This window comes from Lemur catta, chromosome 9 (assembly GCF_020740605.2).
Source record: "Lemur catta isolate mLemCat1 chromosome 9, mLemCat1.pri, whole genome shotgun sequence".
Taxonomy (NCBI): domain Eukaryota; kingdom Metazoa; phylum Chordata; class Mammalia; order Primates; family Lemuridae; genus Lemur; species Lemur catta.
Window position 1 is genome coordinate 45511745 of NC_059136.1, and position 13637 is coordinate 45525381.

At 34.6% G+C, this 13637-nt stretch overlaps 1 protein-coding gene across 2 annotated transcripts in view; it reads left to right on the plus strand.

The window, feature by feature from the left end:
* The window catches only part of TRPS1 (transcriptional repressor GATA binding 1), a 239928-nt gene that overhangs the window by 23465 nt on the left and 202826 nt on the right, over positions 1-13637 (plus strand). The window lies entirely within an intron of this gene.

Here is a 13637-nt window from a genome sequence, read left to right on the forward strand (position 1 = left end):
GCTGAGTTCAAACTCACTCTGAATTGTAAAAATTCTTGAAAGATTTTTGGGTTTTTTTTTTTTTTTTTTTTACATCTTTTTACTCTTTGGGTCACTAATGACCTATGACATCATTGTAACGTTTTTTGGTATTAGTATTAGTACTTAATTTTAATACATGACTTAAAATCATGACTTTTAATAGTAAGCTTTTTTGCTGCATTAGTTTCATGAAATTTCTTCCTCTTCTCCTAAATGAGTCTTACAAAATTCCCCTTCAGAATTAATCACTGTCTTAGTTGTCATGAGGTTGTGGTAACTTTGTCTGAATACATCAGACCCTTTCCTGAGGGGTAGTATCTAAGAGATAATGTTTTGTGGTTCTCTCTGGATATTTTAAAACTTATCTTGTTTTTTCATATGTGGAGTATATGCCACATGATCATAAGCACTTTGTTAATAAAAATGATTTTTTTTTAATTACTGAGGTCACCTAGTTTTTCTGCAGGAGAGTAATAAATAGAAGTCATGTGATTCCATAACCACTGTAGGGTCTACTCTGTGACATGGTAATTCTGAGTTATGATTTACAACCACCTATTCTAAATTTTCAAGCTAAGTGTGTCTGTGTATGTGTGTGTGTGTGTGTGTGTGTGTGTGTGTGTGTGTGTGTGTATAGACACATAAAGGCATACCTCATTTTATTGAGCTTCACAAATATCACTTTATATGTGTCTGTATATACATATATGTATATGTGCATATACATATATATATAAATATATTGAGAGTTTATGGCAGCCCTTCATCTAGCAAGTCTGTCGTCACCATTTTTCCAACAGCTTGTGTTTACTTTGTTTCTCTGTGTCACATTTTGGTAATTCTCACAATATTTTACACTTTTTCATTGTTATTATATCTGTTGTGGTGATCTATGATCAGTAATATTTCATGTCACTATTGTAATTATTCTAGGGGTTCCACAAACTGTGCCCATATAAGACAGTGAACATTGATAAATGTGTGTGGTCTGACTGCTCCACTGATCAACCATTCCTCTGTCTCTCTCACTCTTGTCAGGCCTTCCTAGTTCCTCAGACACAATAATATTGAAATTAGGCCAATTAATAACCCTACAGTGTTCTCTAAGTGTTCAAGTGAAAGGAGATTAACACCTCTCTCACTATAAATTAAAACCTAGAAATGATTAAACTTAGTGAGAGAAGGCCTGTCGAAAGCTGAGACAGGCTGAAAGCTGGCCCTCTTGCTGCGAACAGCCAAGTTGTGAATGCCAAAAACAAAAACAAAAACAAAAACAAAAAAACCCAACAACAGCAAAAAAACAAAGAGGTCTTAAAGGAAATGAAAAGTTCTACTCCAGTCACACAAAAATGGTAAGGGCCTTATTGCTGATATGGAGAAAGTTTTAGTGGTCTGGATAGAAGATCAAACCAGCCACAACATTTTGCTTAAGCTAAAACTAATCCAGAGCAAAGTCCTAACTAACTCTCTTCAATTCTGTGAAGGCTAAGAGAGGTGAGGAAGCTACAGAAGAAAAGTTTGAAACTAGCAGAAGTTCGTTCGTGAAGTTTAAGGAAAGAAGCCATCTCCATAACAAAAGTGCAAGGGGAAGCAGCAAGTGCTGATGGAGAAGCTGCAGCATTTTGTCTAGGTGATCTATCTAAGATTACTGATGGAGGTGGCTACACTAAACAACAGATTTCCAATGTAGACAAAACAGCCTTCTATTGAAAGAAGAAGCCATCTAGGACTTTCATAGCTAGAGAGGAGAAGTCAATGCTTGGTTTCAAAGCTTCAAAGGACAGGCTGACTCTCTTCTTAAGGACTAATGCAGCTGGTAACTATAAATTGAAGCCAATGCTCATTGACTTTTCCAAAAATCCTAGGGACCCTAAGAATTATGTGAAATCTACTCTGCATGTGTTATATAAGTGTTCTACAAAGCCTGGATGACTGAACATGTGTTTATAGTGTAGTTTACTGCATATTTGAAGTCCACTTTTGAGACCTAATGCTCAGAAAAAAAAGATTCCTTTCAAAATATTACTGATTATTGACAATGCACCTGGTCATTCAAGAGCTCTGATAGACATGTACCAAGAGATGAATGTTGTTTTCATGCCTGCTAACACAGCATCCATTCTGCAGCCTATGAATCAAGGAGTTATTTTGACTTTCAATTCATATAATTTAAGAAATACATTTTGTAAGGCCATAGCTGCCATAGATGGTGATTCCTCTGATGGATCTGGGCAAAACCAATTGATTATCTTCTGGAAAAATTCACTATTCTAGATGCCATTATGAACATTCAGTATTCATGGAAGGAGGCCAAAATATCAAGATTAACAGGAGTTTGGGAGAAGTTGATTCCAACCCACAATGGATGAGGGTTTCAGGACTTCAGTGGAGCAAGTAACTTCAGATGTGGTGGAAAGAGCAAGAGAACTAGAAGTGGAGTCCTAAGATGTGATTGAATTGCTGCGAACTTGAGGTAAAAGATAAAACTTGAACGGATGAGGAGTTGCTTCTTATGGATGAGCAAAGAAAATGGTTTCTTAAGAAGGAATCCCCTGGTGAAGATTCTGTGAATGTTGTAGTGATAACAAGGGATTTAGAATATTACATCAACTTAGTTGATATAGCAGTGGCAGGGAGTAAGTGGATTGACCCTGATTTTGAAAGAAATTCTAATGTGGGTAAAACGCTATCTAATGCATTGCATGTTGCAGAAAAATCTTTCCTGAAAGGAAGAATCCATCTATGTGGTAAACTTCATTGTTGTCTCATTTTAAGAAATTGCCATGGCCACCCCAGTCTTCGGCAACCACCACTTTGATTAGTCAGTAGACATCAACAGTGAAGCAAAAAAATTACGACTCACTGAAGACTAATGTGTGTTAGCATTTTTTAGCAATAAAGTATTTTTTTAAATTAAGGTATATGAATTTCTTAGAGATAATGCTATTGCACACTTAATAAGCTACGGTATAGTATAAATATAAATTTTATATGCACTGGGAAACTGAAAAAATTTTTGTTACTCACTTTATTGCAATACTGGCTGTATTGTGGTGGTCTGGAACTGAACTTGCTATATCTCTGAGGTACTCGTGCGTATTTTTTCTTATCAAGAATAAACATGCTTTAAACATCAGAGATAAAAACATTAATAAAATATGTCTATTTAAGAAATAACAGTGATTCTACTAAGTGAAGTATCACAAGAATGGAAAAACAAGCACCATGTGTACTCACCATGAAATTGGTATTAACTGATCAACACTTAAGTGCATATATAGTAATAACATTCATCGGGTGTCGGGCAGATGGGAGCGGGGAGGACGGGATGGGTATGTACACACCTAATGGGTGTGGTGTGCACCATCTGGGGGATGGACACACTTGGAGCTCTAATTCGGGTGGGGCAAAGACAATACTCATAACCTAAACATTTGTACCCCATTAATATGCTGAAATAAAAAAAATTAAAAAATAAACATCAGAGATAAAAACATTAACAAAATATGTCTATTTAAGAAATAACTGATTAAAATTAATATTTTTTTTTAAGTTTTGGCACTTGAGGCGTTTTCTTAGCAGTGACACAGAGTTGTCATTTATATTTTCTAGGAGAAATTATTATGAACTTCTGGAATTATGTTTTATTTGATAGAAAAGATGTCCCTAACTGAGAACACTAATTCAAAATTTTTGTTGGCACCTGCTGTTATGAGACTGTACTTGGATTACAAAATTCACAAGTTTTCATTACTAGGGACTTGCGAAGTATATTGATGAGATGACTAGAATTTCTCTTTTTATTAATTAAGGTTTCAATAATTGGGGAAATTTTAGAAATCATTCAAGAATTTCAAAATAAGACACCCAGAGGTTCTGAATGATACCGATTCTCTGAAAACTTCTTTGCCATTTAGACACAGTTCCCTATTTTTTGCTCAGCAATAAATGAGTCAGCAGGTTCATATGTATGTTTGTGTTTGTATTTATTTTTATATTGTATTTATGATTATTATGTATGTATATAGCATTTGTTCATATGTATTTTTTAAAAAGAAAACATACTTATATTCCTTAGACTTTGGAAGTCAGGGAAACTGAAAATGGAGCTTTTCGTTTTCACATCACAGTTGTTTTTCAATTCAGATTTTCAGTAACTGGAAGCCATTTCTATATGCTGGTAATTTGATAACCCATTTTGAAATGCATTTGTTGAGCTCATTGTAATTCCATGTGCCTCTAATGAAAGGCATGTGACGGTATAGATTGAAAGAATGATCTGTGGTTGGTCCCTACAGAGACCCTGCTGCCCCTTTTGGACAATCTTTAACCCAGCACCCACTAGTATATTTAAGCTAAAGCGGAGTTTTCCAAAATTTAAATGATGTCATATTTGAAAGCGATGCCAAGAAACAATGTGGCAGTTTCTAAATTTTGTGAAGCTAAAATCCCTGGTTACAAGAAGGAGTACATGTCACAGATGAGTAGTTAGTAATGACTTCAGTTTAGCAGGAAAAGAGCAATTCCCATATGCTGATTCTAGTCTCATAACAAAGAATGTTATAGAAAGACTGCATAGTATTTAACAAGCTGTGAGTTAATGTGACAGTGTCGGTGTATCTAGTTCCAGAAGGATAATCACTTTACCATATTTCTTCAAAAATATTTTAAGTTACATTACAAAACAGCAAACTCGCCACAGATGAATCCAGACTGTTCCCCACTGCACCGCCCCGCCCCCGAGTTAGGCAGGAAGATTAAATTCAGTTAAACAATTGAATTGCTCCAGAATGCCTGCTCCTAAATACCTGGATAAATAAGTAAATCTCCTTGTTAGACTCTGAACCTCAGAACCTTGCCTCCTAGGAGAGAGGGCATGAACTAGAGTGTTATCTCTCGAACCTTAAATACCCAAAACTTATTTTTCAGTGACTTTACTGTTCAGTAAGAGCCACTCTTAATTTTAACATAAACTACATCCTCCAACATTCATTGGCACCTTAGGAGTCAAGAAAACGGAATAATGTATTGCTTTCAATCCTTTGAAACACCTGTTGGAGACAGGTATTGGTACTATAGATTTGTTTGTTTTCAACAATTCATTTTCCAAGGCCTTTCCCAGAGACTTGATCTCTTCTGTGTGTTCATATTAGCACTATGATTTTGTTGCTCCTATGAACTCTAACAAACTGGCAGGTACAATTTTCAATAGTAGACCTGATTATGTCTCTTCGAACGCTTAGAACTCCTAGAACTCTATGCTTGTCATTTTGCTGTTATAAAGGTTCTTAAAAGCAGGCGTGAGGAGGAATTGTGGAGTGGGGAGAGGCTATTATTTCCTTCAGTGATGTAGAAAAGAATGAATATTTTCCATCCTAAAAAAAGATAACCTTTGTCAAATTTAGGGAATATGGTTTTATCATTCCAGTAATAAGCAGGCCTCTCTTTTTCCAATTAACATACATAGTTGGATATTAGCAGAGACCTAATTCAGGTAGAGGAAGGTACATAAAATTAATAATCCATCATGAGGAATTTCTGCACAATGCGTTTTATAAAGAATATTTTTTTCTTTGGAAACAATTATAAAGTTGATAGTTACATTATTTTCCAGTCTTTCTGTTGCTTAAGACATTTTGTGGAAACAGACTTATGGAATTAAGGAGTTCTGGTACTGCACAAGTATGTGTTGCTACTACTACTGTAACAGACTGGACATACACTGTACTGTCACTATACATGTTACTACTACTTAGTATTGGCTGCTTTAAGAAGTTAAGCTCTCTCAGTTTGTCAGAGGAGACATTGCTCTTGTATTGAGTGCTTACCTCGTGAAGCAGCATGGGCAACACACATTACACTGCCACAATTTGATTTATATTGCATTTTTTCGTGTAAACGTTGATTTAAAACATAAAAATCAGTGAATGTTTAAAGAAATTGAAAACAAGAGAAATGTAGTCAAATTTTTTTTCCTTCTACCCAAAAATGTATAGCCACCTTCTTTTTAAGTCATATAATGATTGAATTTACCTGTGTAAGAAGTACCTCTTCCTCCCACCTCCTCTGCTGACGTCTTCTTTCAATATATAGAAAGTGGCCACTTTGTGTGCTTCTAGGAGCTTAATAGGCTAGTGGGGGAAAAGTGGGAAGTATACCAAAAATTGTAGCACATTGCCTTTTACAATCTATTCCAGTATATATTGTTTTATTCATTTAATTTGTACTCTCTTCTTTTATTCTCTTTAAAAATAGTTTTATAAAATAGACAAGTTATACATATTATTGTAGGAATTAAGACAATTACAGATAAACTTAACGAAGAGGATAAAAACCTGGCCAAAACCAGTATTGATTTTGGTTAATAATGCTTGTATCTTTCTTTGACTCCGTGTGCTTCCTGGGTGTGTGTGTAACTGTGTGCATGTCTATATCCTATCCAACCTTGGAAAAGAGGCAATTTTGCCAGGATTTGCTTTTGGAAGTACAAGGAGATCACTGCCCACACTTTTTTTTTTTTTTTTTACAAGGTCTATTATTACCTCAAACTTGAGAACAATGTCAAATTTTTTGGCCTAAAAAGCAGTGTTGGCTTATGCCCAAAGCTACCTTCATAACTTCAACCCAAATTCACAAGTCAACATGTTTTAGTCATTGTGCTCCTGTCTTCAGGCTGTCCACTACAGAGTCTTAGAATGATTGTTTTGGAATGGACACAAAGAGGACTAACCTCTGTCTAAAAGTGCCCTGGCTTTATAGTGCTGCTTCCTCAAGAACAAATTCTATCTGGATGGAGAGCCACTGGGAGACTTGAGTAGTTACCAGGGGGTATTAGTCTAAAATGAAATTTTAGATGAAACTTTTAGCACCTAATCTGATGTCTTCCAAGTCCCTGTCTGTACAGATCTGACTTGAAATAAAGAGGTGTGTTGTGGTGAGGGCTTCCTTGCCATTATTTTAACTACTGATTTATGTAGAATGTATTAGTAGGAATTATCATTGACTTTTTGACCAATTTGTGAGTGAGCTCCCAACGGGACTAGGAAGGTCTGGGTTCATTTTGGAAGGCCTACTTTTGTGCTTTTAAAATTATTTTTGAAAACTTTATAAAATGCTACATGTGTAAGAACTTAAGGATTAGAATGGATTCAGGATAGACAGGGCTGGAACAAAACAGTAATTAAGGTCAGGCAGGCAATAGCAACAAGCAGAGTTGAGTATCAAGTAGCTAAGGTAGTCAATTGATTAACTCTATTTTTGGTTTTTCAATAAGTTGTGCTAAGTTTATTCACTAAACTTCAATAACTCTGATAAGTTCATCTAACAAATATTAATTAAGCAGTACGTGCTCATGTACAGGTATCATACTAAGGCATGAGAATATCAATGTGAATGAAAATGAGAGGACACTATCCAGGCAGGAATACAAATAATGAAACAGATAAATGAAATATTGATAGCCTAACTCCAGATTGACTATATCAAGATAATCTTAGCACAGAAATGGCTAAAGAATCCTTGTCATTAATGTCTCATAAATATTTATCAGTTACTCCATATTTTCATCTGAAACTATAAGATAGCTGTGAGATTTAATTCCACTTTCATGATCAGAGTTGAAACTTTTTTTGAAATGCATAACATTTCTTCATTTTTTCACCTTTTCCTTCTTCAGTCTACGTGTCATACCACATCTAGTTTAGATTTCCTAATCTCTTCTTTTTTAGAAACTCCAAATGGCTTTCTGTTTTCTACAAGTAGCCTCATCCACTAGGATTCAAGATTCTGTCTTATTAACCTTTGCAACCACATCGTCCATGTGATCCATTAGTTTTAAACTCAGATTCTTCCCTGTTTCTTGGCATGTGGACATGTTGTCAGCAACCTTTGGCTTCTGTTACTCGTTTACTGAAATGCCCCTTTCTTTGTAGCTGTGCAGTTCTTATTTCTTCCTCAAGATCATCTTTGCTCTCATCTCTTAAGTGTTTTTACTGCTATGGACTACATTGGTTATTTTATTATGAATGAAAGAAACAATAGGAATAATCATTCTCATAAAAAGAGCAGCAAGCATTTAGTACTCACTGTTTGCTTTCAAGGGAGCTTATTGTTTATACTGCTCATTTTGGTGCTAAATCATATCTCATCCTGTATTGCCACTGAGATGTTTACTGTGAGCCTTGTTTCTTTGACAAAGGTAGCTAGCTTCTGAGAAAGCAATAATTTTCTCTTAGACTTTTAAAATACTTTATGCCCAATAAATAGTGTATGAATGAATTAATTGATTGGAAATTTGTGTGAAATGCTTTTGCCTACAAGTAGAATGTGTATATGACATTTGATGTCAGATATGTTAATATATAAAAGATAATTATATTTGCATGGTTATATTTAATCCCTTATGATAAAAACTATAGGACTACTGGTACTCTTTTCAGACAGTAAAAAAAATGATATCAAAATCAGAGACAATATTTTAAATTTTAAGTTATTTTTTCCGTTTCAGTAATGCTTTTCACTTGACATAATTATGTAGACATTCTATTCATAATCCAGCAGTAAACAGTTTGCATGAAAACTTCATCTAAAGTTTTGTGAATATATATCAGAAATGATTATCTAATATTTTTAAGAAAATAGAAATTTTTATAGAATTTATGTTTCAGTTTTTATTTCCTAGAATTGAAAATTTTAAACAAACACCAGTGAAATTGCTAACACTGAACCTCTCTCAGTTCCCTTCAGAAGCCACATTTTCTCTTCGTCTGGGCTTTTTCTGATCCTCTCTTTCCATCTGGCCAGTTTCTGCTATCCTTCAGTACGTATCCTTCCTTTCTTCCTCCCAGACTCCTTGTTATACCAAATCTGGGTCAGCATCACTCTTCCCTGTTTATTTTTCTTTTCTCAAGCTGGACTGTAAGTTCACTGAGGATAAATTTCTTGTCTACCTCGTTGTATTCTCAGCATCTAACTCAATGCCTGACATATAATTGGCCCTCCAAAAATATGTTGAATGAGTAAATATGATGTTAATTTCGTTTTGATTATAAGCATCCATTATAGCATTTGCTCAGTGTTGTGATATTTGCACAAAAAATAGGACTTAATGCTAAATGGGTCCTGATGCTGGCAGATACACTTCACCTTGGTTTCTGGGAAAAAATCCTGATATCAGCTTGTTTGGGTAATCATTTGCAATTTTTTCATGAAAGTGAAGTGATAGATGCACAAATGGATAAAGTAAGGGACATTTTGACATGACCTACTTTATTCTGAGTTTAAGTTATTGAACCAAAGACTAAAGACTAAAGCAATCCTTTCTCAAGCTGTATTCCTGGTCATCAGAAAATATTCTTGAAGGGTGCCATCCTTTAACTTGTTAGCACTATCCAAAGTATTTCATGTTTTTTTTTCCTCCCCTCCCCACCATTCATACTTTGGTCTACAGGCATTATCTGCCAGAGTCCACCTATTCTTTTAGCACATTCGGAACGTATTGGTGATACTTTGTGGAGAATTCCATTTTTACTTCAATAAACAGGGCAAGATATTTTGGCACCTATAACCTGTTTTTTCTTTTCTTTTCTTTTCTTTTTTTTTTTTTATCTCAGAAGATGGTAAACACTTAGTAGGCTACAATTTTCTTTTTTAATGACTTCCTTAATCTCTTGCTTTTAATATAACTTGTTTTATTTCAACATTAAAACAGGTCATTCTTACTGTTATAACAAGGTTGTAAGTACTGGGTGGTACCCTCTTGATATGTTAACTCTTTAATGAAGTCATTTCTGTAATGGTATTTTATTTTCCGGATAGCATCCTGGTTTGTAGGGTCAATAAACAAGGCATCGTTTACAGGTATGATGATGGTGATAATATTACTAGATACAAGTACTGTTTGTTCTGGTGAACGCGATAGTAATTTGTCTTGAAATAATCAAGTAAAAATGTTACAATGAAATGTTGTTTTAAAAGTGCGAAAGAATAATTGAAGTGGTTAATTTTAGTCTATGTGCTGCTGAGGTGAGCATGGAAGTGGTTAAATAATACTACAGAGGACCAGTCTTTTCTAGGCACTGTGTCACTCCTTTCACAGACATCTCTTTCCATCCACGTATAAGTTTATTTCCTGTAGTCAGCAGTAAAATGTATAGAGCATCATTAATGCTTTGACTTCTAGAACACATAAAGCATTAGAATGTAGGAGCAGTCAACTAATTCTGCTTAAACCACACATTCTCAAGCTTGTTTAGGTGACTGCATTCTTGAGAAACTCCAAGGAATAAGGTTAAATTATCGTATCATACAAACCTGGAGCAAATTCTGTACAATACAATGTGATTACATTGTATGTCTGCTTGTGTCTACAAAACAGAGTAACTGCCACATGAAATGGTTTTAAAGAATAATAACTTTTTTGGTTAACATTTGTATGCTGCCTGTTCATTCTTTTTATTTATTTATCTATTTTTGGTCAGTTACTAGTACACATTAGAAGGCATTTGATAATAGAAGCTAAAGTCTTAAGAAAACATTAACCAAGTGGAAAGTTTTAAAATGGATAGAATTTTACCTATTAACTTGTCTTTTTCATGCAGGATGAGCAACCACACATCCTTATTCTATTTGTGGGATGAAATACCTTGGCCTACCATGTTACATAGATTTACTGCAACTATCTTAGATAAAGGTAGAATCTGACACACTTCATTTAAAACAGAGCATTTATTCAGCCTTAGAGGAATATTCAGAACTTAGATGTGTGAATTCTCTGAAAAAGCCTCACAGTATTGTTTTATTGGCTGTTTTCATCTATTCCATCTAGTCTTCTAAGGTAAGCAGGTTACCTTAACCCCTTTAGTTTTCCCATTTATAAAATGAGACTCACAGATACCTTGCAGGCTTTTAGTGAGTATTAAATGGGGAAATTATGTGAGCCAGTTAGCAAATGGCTGGTGCATAATAGGCAGTTAACAAATATTAGTTCTGTTCCAACTTTACTTAGTTTGTCCTTGTAGTGTAATTAAGGGAGTGTGTAGCCTTATGATAGATTTAATAACTGCTGGTGTGTGTCTGTGCTTCACCCCTTGCATCACCACCAGCACTACCACCAGAAATAGACAGGCCTTTTCTCTCTCCTATTTCCTTGTCTGGGATTATCTCCTCCCCTATTAAGCTATCTTGCTTTCTGCTCTTGTTTTTGTCCTTCATCTCTTTTCAGATTTTCCACCCTTCCAAATTCCTTTTGTCCAGAGCTCTTTATTTTCTTCACTTTTAATTTCTCTTCTGTTCCTTCTTTTACCACCTTTTTGCCTGCTTTGGCACATCCTGGCCCATTCTGCCCTGCAATTCAGCCTGAGGAGCCAATGACAACATTCAACTCCATTGAACTGCCGAGTTTGCTCATCACAGTATAGCAGCTGAAAGGTTTCTTCTCAACATATTACTCCATGCTCTCTGCAGAGCAACTGCTGTTTCACTGAAAAACCACACACAGACACACAGACACACACACACGTGCATACATGCACTAACTGAAAAGTGTGCACATCTTAAGTCTGTACACCTGTGTGACTTGCTCACGTCAAGAAAGACAATATTGCCAGTACTCTAGAAGTCCTTTGTACCTCTCCTGGTCTCGATTTTTCTCCCCCAGGAATCTATCACTCTCCTGACTGCTAACACCTTAGATCAGTTTTTCTTGTTTTTAAACTTTATGTAGATTAAAGTACAGGGTATATGTGCATTAAAATTATGTCTCGTTTTGTGTCTCATGTCTCACACTTAACATCATGTTGGTGAGATCCATTCATGTCGTGTATAGTTCATTCATTTATATTGTAGCATACTATTCTGTTACATGACCAGGTATTCCATTGTACAGTCATATACCACAATTTTTTTTAAGAAAAATCTATTCTACTGTTGATGTATGTTTCCAGTTTGGACAGTTCAGATAATGATGCTCTGACCATTTGTGTGTGTGTGTGTGTGTGTGTGTGTGTGTGTGTGTGTGCATTTTAAAATTAAATCTTTGGTTTTGTGTCCTTCCAGATGTTTTAAGTTGCTAGGAGTCTAACTCTCATGTTTGAGGCTTTTCTGTGTTCTTTTTAAGTTCTAGGCTATTCTTTTAAAGGATAAACTTTCATTTATTTTTACACATTATGTTACTTGTACAGAATATTTTGAATTTTGGAATGTTAGAGAATGCGTAGTGAAAAATTTATAAATAAAATTTATGTATATATAAATGCATATGTTTATAGTATTATGTATTTGATAAACATACTAAATACCATATGGCATTTGTGTATAGAATATAAATAATCATGCAGATATACTAATTTATAAAAGTTCATTTTACTGATTACAATAACATTATTGTAGAATTATCAGTAGATGCAAAGTGTGCTGACTTTTAAATGAACTTTCCTCTAATTGTATAATCAGTCCACATATATTTCTGATATAAAGTTATATAGACATTTAAAGAACCCAAATCAAACCAACATGGTTGTGATTCACAGTTTTAAAAAATAAATTTAATAATTCTTAATTCTCACTACTTGTGCATTAGTAACTCTATGCCCATAGATCTAGAGCTATGATATTGAATTATTGTTTCAGCCTAAATAAAGATAAAATTAATGCCTTGCTAACCTGTATGTCTTTATTTGATTTGTTATTATTCTGATGAGACTTTAGTATTATTCTAGCTTTTATTATCACAGTCTAGTTAAGATCAAGAGACTCAGGCCTTCCTTTAAGAGATAAGCAATAGGCAGAAATTTCAAAGTTTATTGACATCCATCCATCCAGTAAGAACTTTATGAGTGCCTACTGTATCTTAGCTGCTTGTCTCTATGGGGAGGGCCATATTAATATCATCTGGCTTTTTAAAAACGGACATGCCCGTGTACCAGAATGCTACTATGCTATTATTTCCCTGCAATAATCATCATCATAGTGTGACAGTGTTAATGATGGAGATCTGTTCTAGCCTCAGATGTGCTGCACCTGGAAAAGGCTTCAGAATTATTGATGACATATAGCTATTTATGTATGTTGAATATTATATATCAATATTTTGATGAATATCATACATATGAATGGATCTATAATATATTAATACATCTTGAATTGGCAATAATAATATTAATAATAATATTTTATGGTTTGGAGGACTTCACAGCCTAGTGGGGTAGCTAAAACATCAACTCATAATTACAGTGTAGTGTGGCAAATATCTTAAAAGGAGATATACCTAAGGTGCCACATGATAGTGTAGAAGACTAACTTTTGCTTGTGAAAATTGTAGAGGGCTTTGTAGGAGTGAATCCATTTTAGAGACTTGTATGGTTTGGTAATCTTAGTGATGGGTTAGGTGTTACGAGGCAAATCCAAAAGTTAGGATAACCTAGTAGTCCTTGAGAATGCTGGGAAGATTGTCTGTTCACTTGAAACAACTGTAGAACCACACAAGTGTGCCCAATAGTAGTCTTTGTAAAATGATGTCATGTAGATTGTATTTTCTTTTAAATTTCTTAAAATGTTATGCAATTTATGCATTGCTTAACTGTTGTTTATGAAACACTATAGAGTGTAAGAGAAATGTA